This window comes from Equus asinus, chromosome 6 (genome assembly GCF_041296235.1).
Source record: "Equus asinus isolate D_3611 breed Donkey chromosome 6, EquAss-T2T_v2, whole genome shotgun sequence".
NCBI classification, from domain to species: domain Eukaryota; kingdom Metazoa; phylum Chordata; class Mammalia; order Perissodactyla; family Equidae; genus Equus; species Equus asinus.
Window position 1 is genome coordinate 49,448,867 of NC_091795.1, and position 16,952 is coordinate 49,465,818.

General features: G+C 34.7%; 1 protein-coding gene across 13 annotated transcripts in view; it reads left to right on the forward strand.

Moving 5' to 3' along the window:
• The window catches only part of WDPCP (WD repeat containing planar cell polarity effector), a 390,746-nt gene that overhangs the window by 289,436 nt on the left and 84,358 nt on the right, over positions 1-16,952 (forward strand). The gene's annotated exons all lie outside the window — the stretch shown is intronic.

Consider the following 16,952-nt stretch of genomic DNA (forward strand, 5'->3'; position numbering starts at 1 on the left):
AAGTGAAGAAATTCAAGGTAAATGGTGGGAGTAACTATGACCACCTTAAGGCCAAATGCCTCATCATCTAATTAGTGATACACGTGAATGAATAAACAAGATTCCCACAATTCCTACCTACTACCCAGCAAAACTACAGTCAAGGGAACAGGCTTGGTGGAATCAGTGGGGAAATAAGACCTTGTAGAGCTTGACTCTAGTCTGGCACAGTGAAGAGCCTTGAGAAGTGTATAATAAATGAGAGGCTCCCAGCACCCCCTTACCCTGCATACCAACCTTGAAGGGATGGAATGGGGCAGCCTTGTGGGCCACCTGTAAATACTAGTACTCTTACTGTTGTTTTACTGACTCAGTAAGGGGAGTGAGTCCCAAGGGGCTCTTGCTTCCGTCTCCAAGCACCTGGTCACACTAGCCAGGCACAACCCACTCCAGGGACAATGCCAGGCAGAGAGTTGAACTGGTATTGTTCACCAGGGAAACAGTAAGGCAGGTGTCCTAAGTCAAACTCAGAGAGGACAGACCTCCTTTGGGGCTAAAGAACAAAGGCTCACCTGATCCTGATTTTCACATTCACAGAATGTGAAAGTGAGGCCTCACACACACTCAAATAATAATAAAAACATAGGAGAAGCAGAGGGAAGGTAAGGTTCTTATCATGGCCCTGAAAGATGGAGAACTCAAGTACTAATTGGAAAATTTTGCCGGGTTATTCTCAGAAAAGCAGCAGAAACTGGAGGGGACACTGTAGACTATAACTTGTGGATACAAGGGAACTGTGGGAAGGTATGGAGGTGCTGAAATGGTCTTGATTCTGGATCCTATAAATGCTTAAAACTAACAAATCAAAATACTCTTTCTAGGTAAATCCCTAAATTGAGGAGAAACAGTTGAGAGTAGAGCCCAAATTGAGCATAACAGGCACAATAGGGCCACAGGAAAAAGAAATTAAAGGGAGAAATATAGGTTCTACAAGCTGAATGTATGCCCCCAAAAGTAATACATTGAAATCCTAATTCCTAAGGTGATAGTATTAGGAGGGCCTTTGGAAGGTGATTAGGTCATGAGTGGGATTAGTGCTCTTATAAAAGAGGCTCTAGAGAGATCCCTCATGCGCTTCTACCACATGAGAACCCAGCGAGAAGTCACCAGTCTACAACCTGGAAGAGAGCCTTCACCAGAATGTGACCATTACTGGCACCCTGATGTTGGACTTCCAGCCTCCAGAACTGTAAGAAATAAATTCCTGTGTCTCTTTATAACTCAGTCTGGTATTTTGTTAGAGGAGCCTGAATGGACTAAGACAATAGGAAACCATATTTTTTACTACTTGATGAACACAACAGACTCAGGTACTCCAGACCTGTGAAGATAAAACAGTTATCTTGGCCACTTTGTCCTCTTAAAATTATAGAAAAGCCAATTTTTCATAAAAATAAGTAACAATAAAAGATTGCAGTCAAATCTCATACAAAGTTACTTTTAAAAAATAGAATAAGGAGCTGAATAATTTCCCTATGAAAAATGAATGCACTCTAGAAAGATATGCCCACAAACAGATGAAAAATGACCCTAATATTCTAAAATAAATTTAAATAAATTAATACAACGATAGAAGATAGGAAAGAACAATATAAATCAGTATTAAGGAAACTCAGAAGTGAGGTGATTCAAGAAGCAAGATTTTTTAAAGATGAAAGAACCAAGAAAATAATTAGAAATGAAAGGAAAAAAATCATTTCAGAAATGAAAGTTAAACTAGAATGATCAAAAGACCAAATAAACACAATGCCTTATGATAACTAGAGAATTTAAAGGAGGAAACACTTGAAAATCAAAAATAAGTGAAGGAAACCATCAACAAAATGAAAAGGCAACCTACTGAATGGGAGAAAATATTTGAAAATCATATATGTGATAAGGGGTTAATATCCAAAATATATAAAGAACTCACAACTCAGTAGGAAAAAAACAAACAATCCATTTAAAAAATGGGCAGAGGATCTGAATAGACATTTTTCTAAAGACGACATACAGATGGCTAACAGGTACATGAAAAGGTGCTCAACATCACTGATTATCAGGGAAATGCAAATCAAAACCACAGTGAGATATCACCTCACACCTGTGAGAATGGTTATTGTCACAAAGACAAGAAATAACAAATGTTGGAGAGGATGTGGTGAAAAGGGCCCCCTTGTGCACAGTTGTTGGGAATGTAAATTGGTACAGCCACTGTGGAAAACAATATGGAGGCTCCTCAAAATATTAAAAATAGAACCACCAAAGGATCCAGCAATTCCACTTCTGGGTGTTTATATGAAAGAAATGGAAACACTCACTTGAAGAGATATCTGCACTCCCATGTTCACTGCAGCATTATTTATAATAGCCAAGCCATGGAAGCAACATAAATGTCCATAAACAGATGAACAGATAATGCAGATGTAGTAGATATATACAATGGAATATTATTCAGCCATACAAAAGAATGAAATCTTGCCATTTGCAACAACATGAATGGACCCTGAGGGCATTATGCTAAGTGAAATGTCAGACAGAAATACCGTATGATCTTACTTTTTGTGGAATCTAAAAACAAAAACAAAACAAATACACAAGCTCATGCATACAGAGAACAGATTGGTAGTTGCCTGAGGTGGGGGGTGTGGGTATAAGAAATGGGTGAAGGGGTCAAAAGGTACAAATTTCTAGTTATAAAATGAGTAAGTCATGGAGATATAATTCACAGCATGTTGTCTATAGTTAATAATACTGTATTACATAGTTGACATTAGCTAGGAGAGTGGATCTTGAAAGTTGTCATCACAAGAAAAACATCTGTAACTATGCATGATGACATATTAATTGGACTTATTTGTATATATTGCAAAATGATCACCACAATATTGAATCATTAGCTTGTACACCTGAAACTAATACAATGTATGTCAATTATACCTCAATAAAAAGCTTTGTATGATGAATAAAATTTATTGAATCTGAAAAAAAATAAGTGAAGGGAGAGATAAAAAGGACTCAAGAAAAAGTGCTACATACAGATGATAGACAAAGAAGATCCAATATATGCATAATAAGAGTTCCTAAAGAAGAAAAACCAAAGCAATACAACAGAATAAATACTATAAAACTCTAAAGAAGATGTTCCTGAAATAAAAAAGATTTTATACTACAAAATGAAAGGGCATATTACATATCTGAGAAAATCAGCCCAAGTTGGCCAATATCAAGACATAGTCTAATGAAATTCTTGGAGTTTAAAGAAAACAAACAAGCAAAGTCCTTTGGGCATTCAGGCAAAAAGACTAAGTCCTTATAAAGGAAATAAAATCAAATTATGATCACTTTTTGAGAGCAAAATGTTATTCCAGAACACGATATAGTAATATATTTAAGATACTCAAGAAAAGAAAATGTGAGCCAAAGATTTTGTATTCAGCCAAAACAACCTATTATTCCCATGAGCCATTCCTAGGAAATCTATAGAAAGAAATTCAGACAACCAAAATGACTGAAAACATCTACATAAGGACCAATGGTGAGCATTATAATAAATCAATCTATAAAACAAAAGGATGGAAACTAGTCACAAAACGACAAATTCTATATGATTCTACTCATATGAAGTATTCAAAGTAGTCAAAGTAGAAAGGTGATCGCTGGAGTGGGGGAAGAATTACTGTTTAAATAAGTACAGAGTTTCAGTTTTGCCAGGTGAAAAAGGTCTAGCAATCCATTTCAGAACAATGTAAATATACTTAATACTACTGAACTCTATACTTAAAAAATGGTTAAGAGGTAAATTTTAAGTTACGTATTTTTTTACCACATTTAAAAAAAACTATGATAGTTATAAGGGAGACAATGACATAACACAGTACAACTATCAAAAAATCTGGGAAGAAGAGGAGCAGAATAAAAGTAGAATAGGTACAATGATTGCCTGATAGATACTGGCTGGAAGTACAAGGGATATTACTTCAAATCCGACATTGGAGGAGAAGGATAAAGGGGGAAATGGGCTGGTAGCTAATTCTGGTATTGCTCACATCAGGGCACCAATAAGCAATGCTTTCCTAAAAAAAGATAGGTGTCAAGGCAGAGTATTATATAAAGGTATAGATATAAATGTAACTATGGAATAAATACAAACCTTTCTGAGTGTTAAAAGTTTATATATACACATTAAATAAGGCAGACAACATATATAGATTCTGTGTGTATGTACAGTGAAACAACACGAGAACTCTGAGGCCAAACATAAAGATCATATCAATAAATGTAAGTGAATTTAACTCATTTATAAAAAGAAAAAATTCAGATTAGCTAACAGAGCAAAATCCAACACTTCTGCAAGCAAGATAGATCCACAGACAAACTCTCACTCTCTCAGGGATGGAGGAAGAGGGAGAAGGAGAGATTAATTCAGAAAGGTTAAAAATTGGGGTGGGCACTCCACTTCAGCGGCCTGGGGTTCACCAGTTCTGATCCTGGGCACAAACCTACACACTGCTCATCAAGCCATGGTGTGACGGCATCCCACACCAAGGAACTAGAATGACCTACAGCTAGGATATACAACTATGTACTGGGGCTTTGGGGAGGGAAAAAAAGAGAGAGAGAAGATTGGCAACAAATGTTAGCTCAGGGCCAATCTCCTCGCCCCCCCCCCCAAAAAAAAGGTTAAAAATAAAAGAATAAACAAAGATGTGGACAAATGCAAATTAAAAGAAACAAGAGGTCACACTCTTAATATCTGATAAGGTAGAATTCAGACCAAAAAGAGAGACAAAGAAGGATACTTCATAATGCTAAAAGATGCAATTCACAATGAAGATGTAACAGGGAAATTCCAAACACACCAACAGCTTTCATTAAGTAGAAATTATAACAGATGCAAGGAAAGATAAAGAGAACTTACTATCGAAGGAAACTAATATACCTCTTTCAATTTTAGAAAGATCAAGTAGAAGAAAATTAGAGAGGGTAGAAAAAGCCTAAACATGGGGCTGGCCTGGTGGCGCAGTGGTTAAGTTCGCACGTTCCCCTTCGGCAGCCCAGGGTTCGCCGGTTCGGATCCCGGGTGCGGACATGACACCACTTGGCACGCCATACTGTGGTAGGCGTCCCACATATAAAGTAGAGGAAGATGGGCATGAATGTTAGCTCAGGACCAGTCTCCCTCAGCAAAAAAGAGGAGGATTGGCAGTAGTTAACTCAGGGCTAATCTTCCTCAAAAAAAAAAAAAAAAGAAAAGAAAACCTAAACAACATTATCAGTGAGTTAGATCTTTTAGATCTATAATAAACTCTGATAATGGAGGATATACCTTTTAGCAAGCGCTCAAAGGTTTCAAAGGAAAACTAGCCATATCTTAGGCTACAAGGAAAACTTCCATAAACCTGTAAATTTGAAAAAATAGAAATAACACAGAAAGTATATTCTGACCTTTCTGAAAGCAATAAAATGAGAAATGATTAATAAAATAAAAATTTAAAAGCTTGTCACTTAGAAACTTAAAAACATAGTCTGGAATAATTCTTAGATCAAGTTAAATTTCAGAATGTCTTGAGAATAAAAATAATAATCTAATACATCAAAATTAAAACTGAGTTATCAGAGGAAAACTTATAGCATTTAATACTTATATAAAAAAATGAAATTCAAAAAGTCAGTCACAACTTTAAAAGCCAGGAAACAACACCAAAGCAAATCTCCCCCTCAAAAAAAAAAAAAGCAGAAGGAAAGACTGAATAAAAGTGAAAGCAGAAAGTAATGCTAGAACTTCTAACATTTATTTTCCAGAAATTGAACCTAGAAAGCAGAAAATCAATAGAACTCATAAATCCAAAATTTGTTCATTGAAAAACATGATCGACATAAACAAATCACTAGCTAACCAAATGAAAGGAAAAAGGAAGAAAGCACAAAGAGCCAAAATTAGATATGACAAATGGGGGATAATGATCAAAACGGGAAATTTAAAGTATCATAAAAGACTATTTTACATAACTATGCAAATACATTCGAAGACTTAATTGGAATGGAAAACTTCTCTTTTTTTATTAATTTTTGTTTTTATAGCAGTAACACTGGATTATAACATAATACAACTTTCAGATGTACATCATAATACATTTCAAGTTCTGTGTAGATTAAATCATGTTCACCACCCAAAGACTAATTATAAGGAATGGATAACTTCTAAGAAAACTACAATTTACTAGAGTAGCATCAAGTCTTAAATGACAAGTTACCTTAAAAGAAAATAGAAAAATTAAAGTGCTCCCCTCCACAATAAAACTCCTGGCTCAAGTAGTTTAATAGGGAAATTCTACCAAATTTGTAAAAATCAGATTATTCCAATGGCTCTTAAACTTTTCGAGACCATTGGGGCCGCCCCATGGCCAAGTGGGTAAGTTCGAGCTTTCCGCTTTGGTGGCACAGGACTTCACCAGTTTGGATCCTGGGTGCGGACATGGCACTGTTCATCAGGCCATGTTGGGGTGGCGTCCCACAAGCCACAACTAGAAGAATCAACAACTAAAATATACAACTATGTATGGGGGGGATTTGAGGAGAAAAAGCAAAACAAACAAAAAAAGAAGATTGGCAACAGTTGTTAGCTCAGGTGCCAATCTTTAAGGAAAAAAAAACTTTTCCAGACCATTAAAAAGGAGGAAAACTTCAAAATTCATGTTATAGGGAAAGTAAACCATTGATCTGAAACCTATCAAAGACTGTACTTCAGACCATTCTGACTTATGAATATCATAGTAACAATTCTTAAATGAAACATTAGTGAATGGAATCCAATAGCACATTTTAAAAATCATGACCAAATGTGGTTTATTTCCATTTGCAAGAATGGTTTTATATTAGGAAATCCATTAATTCATCATATTCATAGAGCTAAGGAGTAAGACCATATTATCACCTCCATTGATACAGAAAAGGTATTTGACAAAATCAGTTCTCCTGAAGTTAACTTATAAATTTAACACTGTGCATATACCATCAGACTTTTTCCCCCCGAGGTCAACAAGTTAATTTTAAAATTCTTTTGGAAAGATGAATAAGGCAGGAAAATCCTGCAAAAGAACAATGAGAGGGAGCTGGCGCCATTTAAACATACTATAAAGGCTCTATAATTAATAAAGTATTTTATTAATATCCCAATGGAACATAGCAGACAATCCATATGGAAATTTAGTATATGATAAAGGCAGTTCAAATCAGTGAGGAAAAGATGAACTTCAACCTTTTAATAAGTGGAATCTCTTTAACTGAATGACTGTTAGATTTTTTAAATGATAAAATTGGATTCACTCCTCATTCCATATTAAATTCTAGAAGGATGAGGGATTTAAATGTAAGACATGTAAGTACTAGAAGAAAGCATGAGTGAAGTCCAGTATAAGCTGGGAATGGGGGAAACTTACATGAAAATGAGTGGTAGGCAAAATGGGTCCCCTAAAGATGTCCATATCCAAATCTCTGGAACCTATGAATATGCTATGTTACATGGCAAAAGGGACTTTGCAAATATAATTACAGTTGCAAGGAGATTATCCTCTACTGTCCATGTGGGCCCAATCCATCAAATGAACCAGAGAACTTTCTCTGGCTAGAGTCAGGAAGATGTGACAGTACGGGAGGTCAGAAAGACTTGAAATGTTGAGACAGACGTGTCCTTCCGTTGCTGGAGGAGTCCACGTGGAAAACATGAGAAGGAACACAGAGCCAAGAATGGCCCTGGCTGACAGCCAGTAAGGAAAGGGAGATCTCAGTGCTATAACCTAAAGGAAGTGAATTCAGCCAACAACCTGAATGACCTGGGAACAGAGTCTTCCTCACAGAACCTCCAGACAACGGCCCAGCCAGGCTGACAACTTGATTTCAACCCTGTAAGGCCCAACCAAGCTGCACTGTACCTGGACTTCTGACCCACAGAACAGTGAGATAGTAGATGGGTGTTGATTTAAGCTGCTAAATTTGTAGTAATTACTTATGGCAGCAATAGAAAATCTAATGCACCATGTTTCAAGATCCAGAAGTAAAAAGAGAAAAGAGTGATAAATGTAATAATCTAAAATTAAAAGTATTTTACAGGGAAAAAAACCACAGTAAGCAAAATTTTACGACATAACAGGGAAAGTATCTGCAACTTACATTAATAAAAATTTAATATCTCTAATATATAAAGAGCTTCTATAAATAGAGAAGAAAAATGGGCTAAAGATATGAACAAAGAGTTCACAGCAAATTAAAACTACCCTGAGATATTTTCCACTTGTTAGATTCCAAAAGTCTGAGAAGAGTATTCCTTTGGCAAGGCTATACGGGCACATACCTTCTCATACACTGCCAGTAGGAGTACAAAATAGTATAAAGTCTATATAAGAGAGTTTGGTAATATCTAATAAAACTACAAAGTTACCCTTTGATCCATAAATCCCACTTCTAGAAATCTAATCCAAAGACACCTTGGTTAAAAAAGAAAAGAAAAAAACATATATATATACACACACATATATACATGGAAAGATGAATGCACAAAGCTATTCATTACAGAACTATTTATGGTAACGAAAGACTGGATACAATCTGAATATCCATTAAAAGGAGAGTGGTTGTATACATAATGGTGTATCCACATAATGGAGAATTGTGCAGCTATAGAAAGAATTAAAGAATATATATATACACACACATACAATGGAGTGATCTTCAGGATCTATTGTGAGAAAAAAGAACAAGGTGGGCAAAGAGTATGCTACCCTTTATCTAAATATATTTTTATTTAAATTTTAATTAAAGGAGAACCATTAAGTTATTAGAGAGAAGAAGGAACTAAGGAGAAGGGAACTTAGAGGTAGAACATATTCTTTGAATATGCCTTGCTTTATAGATGGGACTTTGGAACCAAGTAATTTTACATAATTATAGAACAAAATTGGCTTTTAAAAAAAGTAATCCTAAAATTGAAACAAAGCTAACTATGTATCCAATTGTTGCCATAACAACCAGGAATTATTCCAAGTGACTTTAAAAAAATACAGTATTTGTAACTGTACATCCTAAATGGGTACATTAAGGACAAAAAGAACCTTTCAAAAAAATCTTAACCTCTTTACAGTAATCATATCATCAGTAGGCAGTAATATCGGTAATGAGAGTCCAAGAGTCACACATGTAGTGTAAGATAAGCAAATGAACAGTTATGTTAATATTTTTAAGAACTAGGATTTTCAATTTAGGGGAATGGAGATATAGTAACACCGATGAAAAAAAAATCACTGTAGACCTGAATTTGAATTGAAATTATCAGCATAAACTAATGACATAGTTTATATGTTTAAAATTTTAAAAACAAAGCCAAATAAAACCTTTATCCTAGCTTTATCATTGAAAGGTTCTAGAAACAAGGACCATACCTAAATCAAAGGGCACTCCTAGCAACCAGATTGTGGTCACTAAATACCATTTTTTTCCACTAAAAGGAATCAGAACTCCTTGGCAAAAAGCCAATTCCTGGTTTAGAGTAGGAAATGTATAAAATGATTGTGGAACATTTTTTCAGAGCAGAAAGCAAGGAAGCTATCAATGATTAGTGGTAGGGTCATATCGAAAGGTCATAAGAATTAATTTCAAGAGAGTCCCACTGGCTAGAAATGGGATAATTTGAGCATCACTAAGGATAATCACTGCAACGGATCAAACATATCAAATGTTAAAATTCAAATGACAGAATTATAATATTACCATTTTGCAAACTCAGACGAATTAACTGAGTAGGCCAATGATTATCACTGCCTGCTAACCTCACAAAAAGGGAGAATCAGAAGTTATGTACCTTTTGATAGAAGGGCATAATATTGGCTTATGAAGAAGTCTTCATTCCCCTCCCTTCCGAATAAAAAAAACAGAGTCTAATCAAGCCTCAATATATAACTACTAATTTACAGGGAAATACAGGGGTCAGAAGATTGTGTTAAATGACCCTAAAAAGATTCAATCAACAAAATCCAGATTGTGGGAAACTCTATGGGACAAATGATCCAATTAAAACAAATTTGCACAAGAAAAGAAAGAAATCTCCAGAATAAGAGAGTTATTCAGAAATTTATTAACCAAATTCAATTTATGGACCTTGTCTGATTCTTAATTCAAACACAGAAAGTTTAAAAATATATATATGATAACCAGGGGAAATACTGACTAGATATTTCATGATTTTGTTTCTGGAGGGCTGGGATGATGGTATTATCTTATGTTTAAAAGGGGGAAGCCCTTATCTTTTAAGAGATACATTATAAAACATTTCAAATAAAATGGTCTGAGATTTGCTTCAAAATAATCCAATAGGCAGGATGTGGCAATGGTAGGAGATTTAGAGGAAATAAGATTGACCATAAACTGGTAACTGTTGAAGCTGGATGATGAACAACTAGCTAGGGGTTCATTATACTGTTCTCTGGTTTCAGACATGTTGAAATTTCATAATAAAATGTATGTGCGTTTAATAACAAGCTGGCATAAATACCTTTGTAAATACCTGTGTGCACATTATGCTAGTAGTTATACAGGATAAATTTCAAGATACAGAATTTCTAGGCCAAAAAGAGTACAAATATTTTTATTTTTATAGATACTGCCAAATTTCCTTTTAAAGGGTATTGATTTACCAATATAGAAGATGTCCCTTTCTAAACACCCTCACCAACAATCTAAGTGACCTGCCCAAGATCAGATGGCATGGCCTAGAATAAAACTCAGATAATGATCAATAATTATCATATTGGCTGAGTCAGTAGTCCATTAATCTGAACAGTTTTTAAATTTGCACATATAAAACACTGAATAGAAGGCCCATCAAACTTTGCCTTCTCTACCAGTTATAAAAAACAAAAAATTCTTCCTAGTTATGAGTTAATAAACGTTTAGACAATAAATGAAAATTCCCTAAATTAAAAAGTTTCCAGTAAGTATTAACTCAAAAATAACACTAAAATAAACCTTTAAATTTAAAGACTATTATTAAATAATTTAGTAAATGGTGGTTTAACAAGACTTTGACTTTACATATTTCCTAACCCTATTATATTTAACTGTAAAATTATCATACATTTTTGAGGGAATGCATAGAAATAGAATAACAAAAACTAGTATCTCACCATTAAATTTCAATTAGAGAAAGCCAACTGATTACCAATTGAAATACAACAAATATAGTGATTCTTGATATTCACTACATTTTCTGACCTGAGACAAACAATGAAAAATGAAATTTGATCTTGTTTAATAAGATTTCTTTTCCCACCAAATTGCTCTGGAATAGACTGTTTCAAGTATCAGTTCTTCCCTTTCATGTACTTTGATAACATATGTACCATGAAAGTCAACATAGCAATTAACACATAGTAATGGTAACTGAAAATAAAATTCTTATAAAGTACTTTCATCTCAGTATATTTACATCTCCCCAAAGAATAAGTAATTATTATTTATTTCCATTGAAGCACATCAACTTAATCAAAGGTCTCAAAAGATGACAAGGGAAAACCCAATATTAAGACAAACTTGCATTCATAAAGTACTATCATAACACATTATCATTAAAAAATATACATATTTTTCCTGAATGTGCTTCCATATTTTTCTAATAAAAATAAAACTCTTCAACAAAACTTATGCTGTATTTCTTACACTGGAGGGCATGACTTTCCTAGAGATCATATCAACGCTTTGAAATAGCTGACACCAATAGTGTAGGACCTCATAACATTAACCCTAAAAGATAAGGTACCTATGCTCACCTCTTTGAATCTTTTTGGCTCTTCTTTCCTCTTTTTTCGTACTTCTGATAAGCTATTGATACTTACTGAGCATCCTAACACTTCCCCCCATTATCATCTTAGTCTCTTCCCTTTTTCCAGTCCTAAAAGATAGAAAACTACTGTTTTCCTTAAGAACATCATGGAAAATACTGTATTTGGAGGGACAAGAGAAAGTGAACTTGAAGGTAGGGAAAAAATATTATCAAAATATTTGTAAAGGTTTGGAATACTTCCATAACTTATATGAATATTTAATGATGAAATTATAATATGTGGTTTTCTCAAGCTATTAATATATCACAGATTTAGAAACCATTATCAGAAGATTTTCCTTTCAGTCAAATGCTCTTACCAGTAAGAAGTCATGAAATAAAATTAGCAAGCTCGTGTCACAGGAGCATGACCAGTATCACTATTCCACGTAACTGTCAAGATTTTGTCAAAAGCCACCTTCTTATATGTTTTCCCTCCTTTCATAAATAATCTTGGGTTGTAAAAATAGCATATCATTGCTCTCTTTTGTAAAAATGAATAAAAATTACCAACAATGCAGATTTTTAAATAATTAATGTTTGCTTTTTTAAAATGGTTTGTTTTTAAAAAGACAAAATAGGTCATTCAGTTTATATATAAAATGTCAAATTAGTAGATTAAGGTATAATAATACAAATGTTCAGTTACTTTTAAACATTTTTATTTTCTTGGTCTATTTCCTATGACTTTTAATGATTTTCATAAGATTGCTGGCTGAAATTTTAGTTCAATAGAGAACTCAATTGAGTTCAATAAGACGATAATTTGTGTGTGTGTGTGTGTGTAAAATTATCTTCTAAATACAAAGCTTATTTTAAAAAAAAAACCCAAAACATAACACTTCTTAAAGGATTATGTTGAGGGCTTCCTAAATTGTTTAAAAGATCAGTATGAAGAATTCTTGTAAACAGTTCTTACTGGGTCTGTGTCCTTTTAACTTAAAAGACTTTATATTATAATTGCTCTGTAAATATCAGAATTTTCTATATATTGTGCAATGCACACAAAGAAGCCATCAAATGGCTTATCTTGTACTTATCAACTTGTTTATTTTTATGCCTCCAAAAAGCTGTATTTTTTTATAAGAGCAGCTGCTACTTTGTAAATATGTTAATGGCTTCTGTTAAGTAGAACTGTCAGCTTAACAAACATTATTATAAAAGATTTTCATTCTTCCATGTGATTGCACATCTTGAAATGTGTTTTACCCTGAAAATCCTTTGGAGGTTTTAGACTGGAAAGGATATGTCCTTTGAAGGCACAAAGCCAACAAAATACATAGATTTAAAGAATAATGTATAAGATCACCAGGGAAATAGTAACATTTATCTCAGAAGACAAAAGTATAACAGCAATAAGTTCTCTTACCTCACTTTTCTTTTGACTCACCCAGTTTGTTAAAATGGAACAGCACTGGCTTTGAAGCTAGACATTCCAGGTATGAACCTTCTTATTGGGGGAGCAGGGGGGAGGATTCACCCTGAGCTAACATCAGCTGCCAATCTTCCTCTTTTTGTATGTGAGCCATGGCCACAGCATGGTCACTGACAGGCCAGTGGTATAGATCCATGCCCAGAACTGAACCTGGGCCGCTGAGGCAGAACATGCTGAACTTAACCACTAGGCCACTGGGGCTGGCCTTGAACCTTGATTCTTTTGCTACTTAATAGACATTGGTTTAGAGCAAGCCAGATATTGGTTTAGAGCATTGGTTTAAAGCAAACCTCTTTGACCCTCAGTTTCTGTATCTGTAAATGGGATAATGATTCCTACCTTACAGGGTCATTATGAGAATTAGAGATAATATATATATGGGCCTAACTCAATAAAAGGTAGCAACTATTATTCTGTCTTACCTACTTAGCAATCAGGAGTCTTCCAACCATTCTTTAGTCTTTGTCCTTTACATTTTAATTCATCTACTCTATTTCTTCCCTTCTTTTTTTGGCTACTACATGGACTTCAAAATGAGAAAATATTTTAAAGATGATCTACTTTAGTGCTTTTATTGAATAAATAAGGAAACAGAAGCTGAGAGAGATTAAATGACTTCTCCAAGATCACAGATAGTTAAAGACAGAGATGAGAACTCTGGTCTCCTGGGTTTTTCACTGTTTTCCTTCTTGCTGTGAAATGGAATTTGATGAGGCAATTCTATCCTGGGTCTATACATGCTGAAGGAGCATGTATAACATAGAAGAGTGAAAAAATAGTGTGAGAGATAGGAAAAGGAAAAAGATGAAAGAAAAAGAGGTGGGGAGAGCTTTTCCCATTTGTTCTAGAGCAGGGCTCAGCAACTTTTTCTGTAAAGGTCCAGATAGTAAATATTTTAGGCTTTGGAGGTCATAAGGTTATCTCAACCACTCAACTCTGATATAGCAGCACAAAAGCAGCCATAGATGATATGTAAACAAATAAGCATGCTGTGTTCCAATAAAACTTTATCTGGACTCTGAAATTTAAATTTCATGTCATTTTCTCATGTCTCAAAATATTATTCTTTTTTTATTTTTTCAACCACTTAAAAGTGTAAAAACATTCTTACATTGTAGGTTATACAAAAAACTATGTGGAGGGCTGGTTGTTTTTGGCCCAAAGGCCATAGTTTGATGACCCTGTTCTAAAGCAAACTTGAATGCCTACAGGAGTATAAGCCTGATGATAAATGGAACAGATATTCAGCTTCAGTGTTGTGGAAATAATAGGGTTTGATAGGGACTGGGATGAACTGGAGTGTGCCTACCCTACTAAAGTGGGCAATAGCCATTCTGGTTCAGTAGCTTGCTGCTCTCAGGAATTGGAGGCCAAATGTTGCCAAATCTGATTTTTCAAAAGAAGCCAGAACTCTAAATTTTTATTTTAAATTTCTCAATTTTTAAGTGTTGGGAAGTAATTAAAAATAATGTTTAAACACTATAGGTCAAACATCTTTAAGCTGAATTTGGCACATGGACTACCAGTTTAAAATCTTAGTTTTGGGAAAACAAAACAAAACAAAATTCTAAGTAATTCCTGCTTTCTGGCAAACACCTAAAGTTACCGGCTCAATATTTTTCAGCCTTGAACCTTACTCTATCTGCCAAATGAACACAAAAGTATGACTATAAATTAGTAGATCACTAAGGCTATAACCTCTCCCTACCTATCATTTGCCCCATCCCCAACAAAATTCTGCTTCTTTGTAGTGTTCTAGTTTAAGACTTTATTCTTTATTTAGTCAGTGGCACCAAAGTACTAGTCATGTCTACAACCTTCCCTGGAATTCAGTAAGCTTAATGTTATATTTTTTAAATAAAACCACAATATTACATCTATAATCTAAGACTACCTGACTTAAAATAGTTAACACATATAATGTAAGAATAAAGATGCTGTTAAATTAATATTTTTTTTCCTAACTGTTCTTCCCTTCTGCTGACATTTCCCCCAACTGAAACCATAGTAAATTTCTGCTACTGTGGATCTTTCATTTTATATTCAAGAAAGGACAATTTAAGCATATTTATAAATACAAGGGCCCAAAATAAGCCCTTTAGTTTCTTCAAGAACTTTTCTTTTCTACCTCTATGTTGTTACTATTTATTTCCTCTGACTCTTCACCCTGCTATCAAACTGTAAGCTCCTCAAGGACAGAGATTACATCTTCTTGATGTTTATATCCCCTACACAATAGAGCAATCTTCACAGAGTAGACTCTCAATAAATGTTTGCTTGTATAAATGAATAACTAAACCTTACTTTTATATTTGAAAATGAAACCACCTGAGAACTCCATTTATTGGTAGAGATTCATATATTATCATTTTAGTTTTATTAATATCAAAGAGTAAAAGTGGCACATATAATGGTATTCTGGAAAATAAGTTTCATGCTGGAAACACTTGCTACGAACACTTTTTATCCTTAAAATAATACTAACAGATCTCAGCAGAATTTATTACTGATAATTGTTGGGAGGAGACAACCCATACTATATGTATGTTGTAATGGAATAGGAAAATAAAGTTGACAACAATAGGCATTGGGAAAAGGACTCAAACTGAGAATAAACACAATCATTTTTGTCTGTCTTGGAAAAGTGGACTAGTAAGCTTCAGGCCCTTGTTCTCCCATGGAGACACCTAACAGCAATATATGGAACAAAGTACCTTTGTGAGAACTCTAGAAACTAGTTAGGAGTCTACAGCACCCAGGGAAATGGATAAACAAGAGAAGGGATGGCTCCTGGAAGAGTAAGAGAATTCATTGCATTAGCTCACCCTACCCAACCCCACCCCCTCCAGGTAGTATGGCACAATAGGGAGAATACCACCCAATTCCCAGCTCCTCCCCTGGGACATAAGAAATAGAGTAGAACTTAAGTCCAGTGTCCTGGCTTCTCTGGGTGCTGCACAAGGAACTGATTTCTGTCTTGCTTGGCTTGGGTGCTGATGGGAGTGGCAGTGACATAGTCTGGATATTAGGTTGGAGACCACTGGAAACAGAGGAGAGTGCCTTAGTGCATTGGAATAGTAAGGGCTCTGCAGTCCTGGAGGCAGGCACAAGGCACAGCAAGAGACTAAGGACAGAGGAATACAACAGAAATAGAAAATGAAAGCTCCTGGGAAGAAACAGGAAATAAAGTCAGTCAAAAGTACCCATATATAATAAAATAAAAGCACACACACAGCCCCGAAGACACATCCCCAGCAATGGTCTAAGAAGTCCCAGAATGTCTAGCTAGGTTGATTGGTGATGGTCCTCCCCTGAATAAACCAGTCTATAAAGACTGGGAGAGGTAGCTATGTTTTCCAATGACAAAATCTCAACAAAAGATCACAAGGCATACAAAGAAACAGAGAAACATGACCCAATCAAAGAAACAAAATTAAACTCCAGAAACTGACCATAAAGAAATGCATGCCTATGAACTTTCTGACAAATAATTTAAAATAACTGTCATAAGGATGGTTAAGGACTTAAAAGAAAACACAGACAACTACACAAATCAGGAACACAGTGCATGAACAAAATGAGAATACCTACAAAGAGATAGAAACTATTTTTAAAAAAATCTGGAGC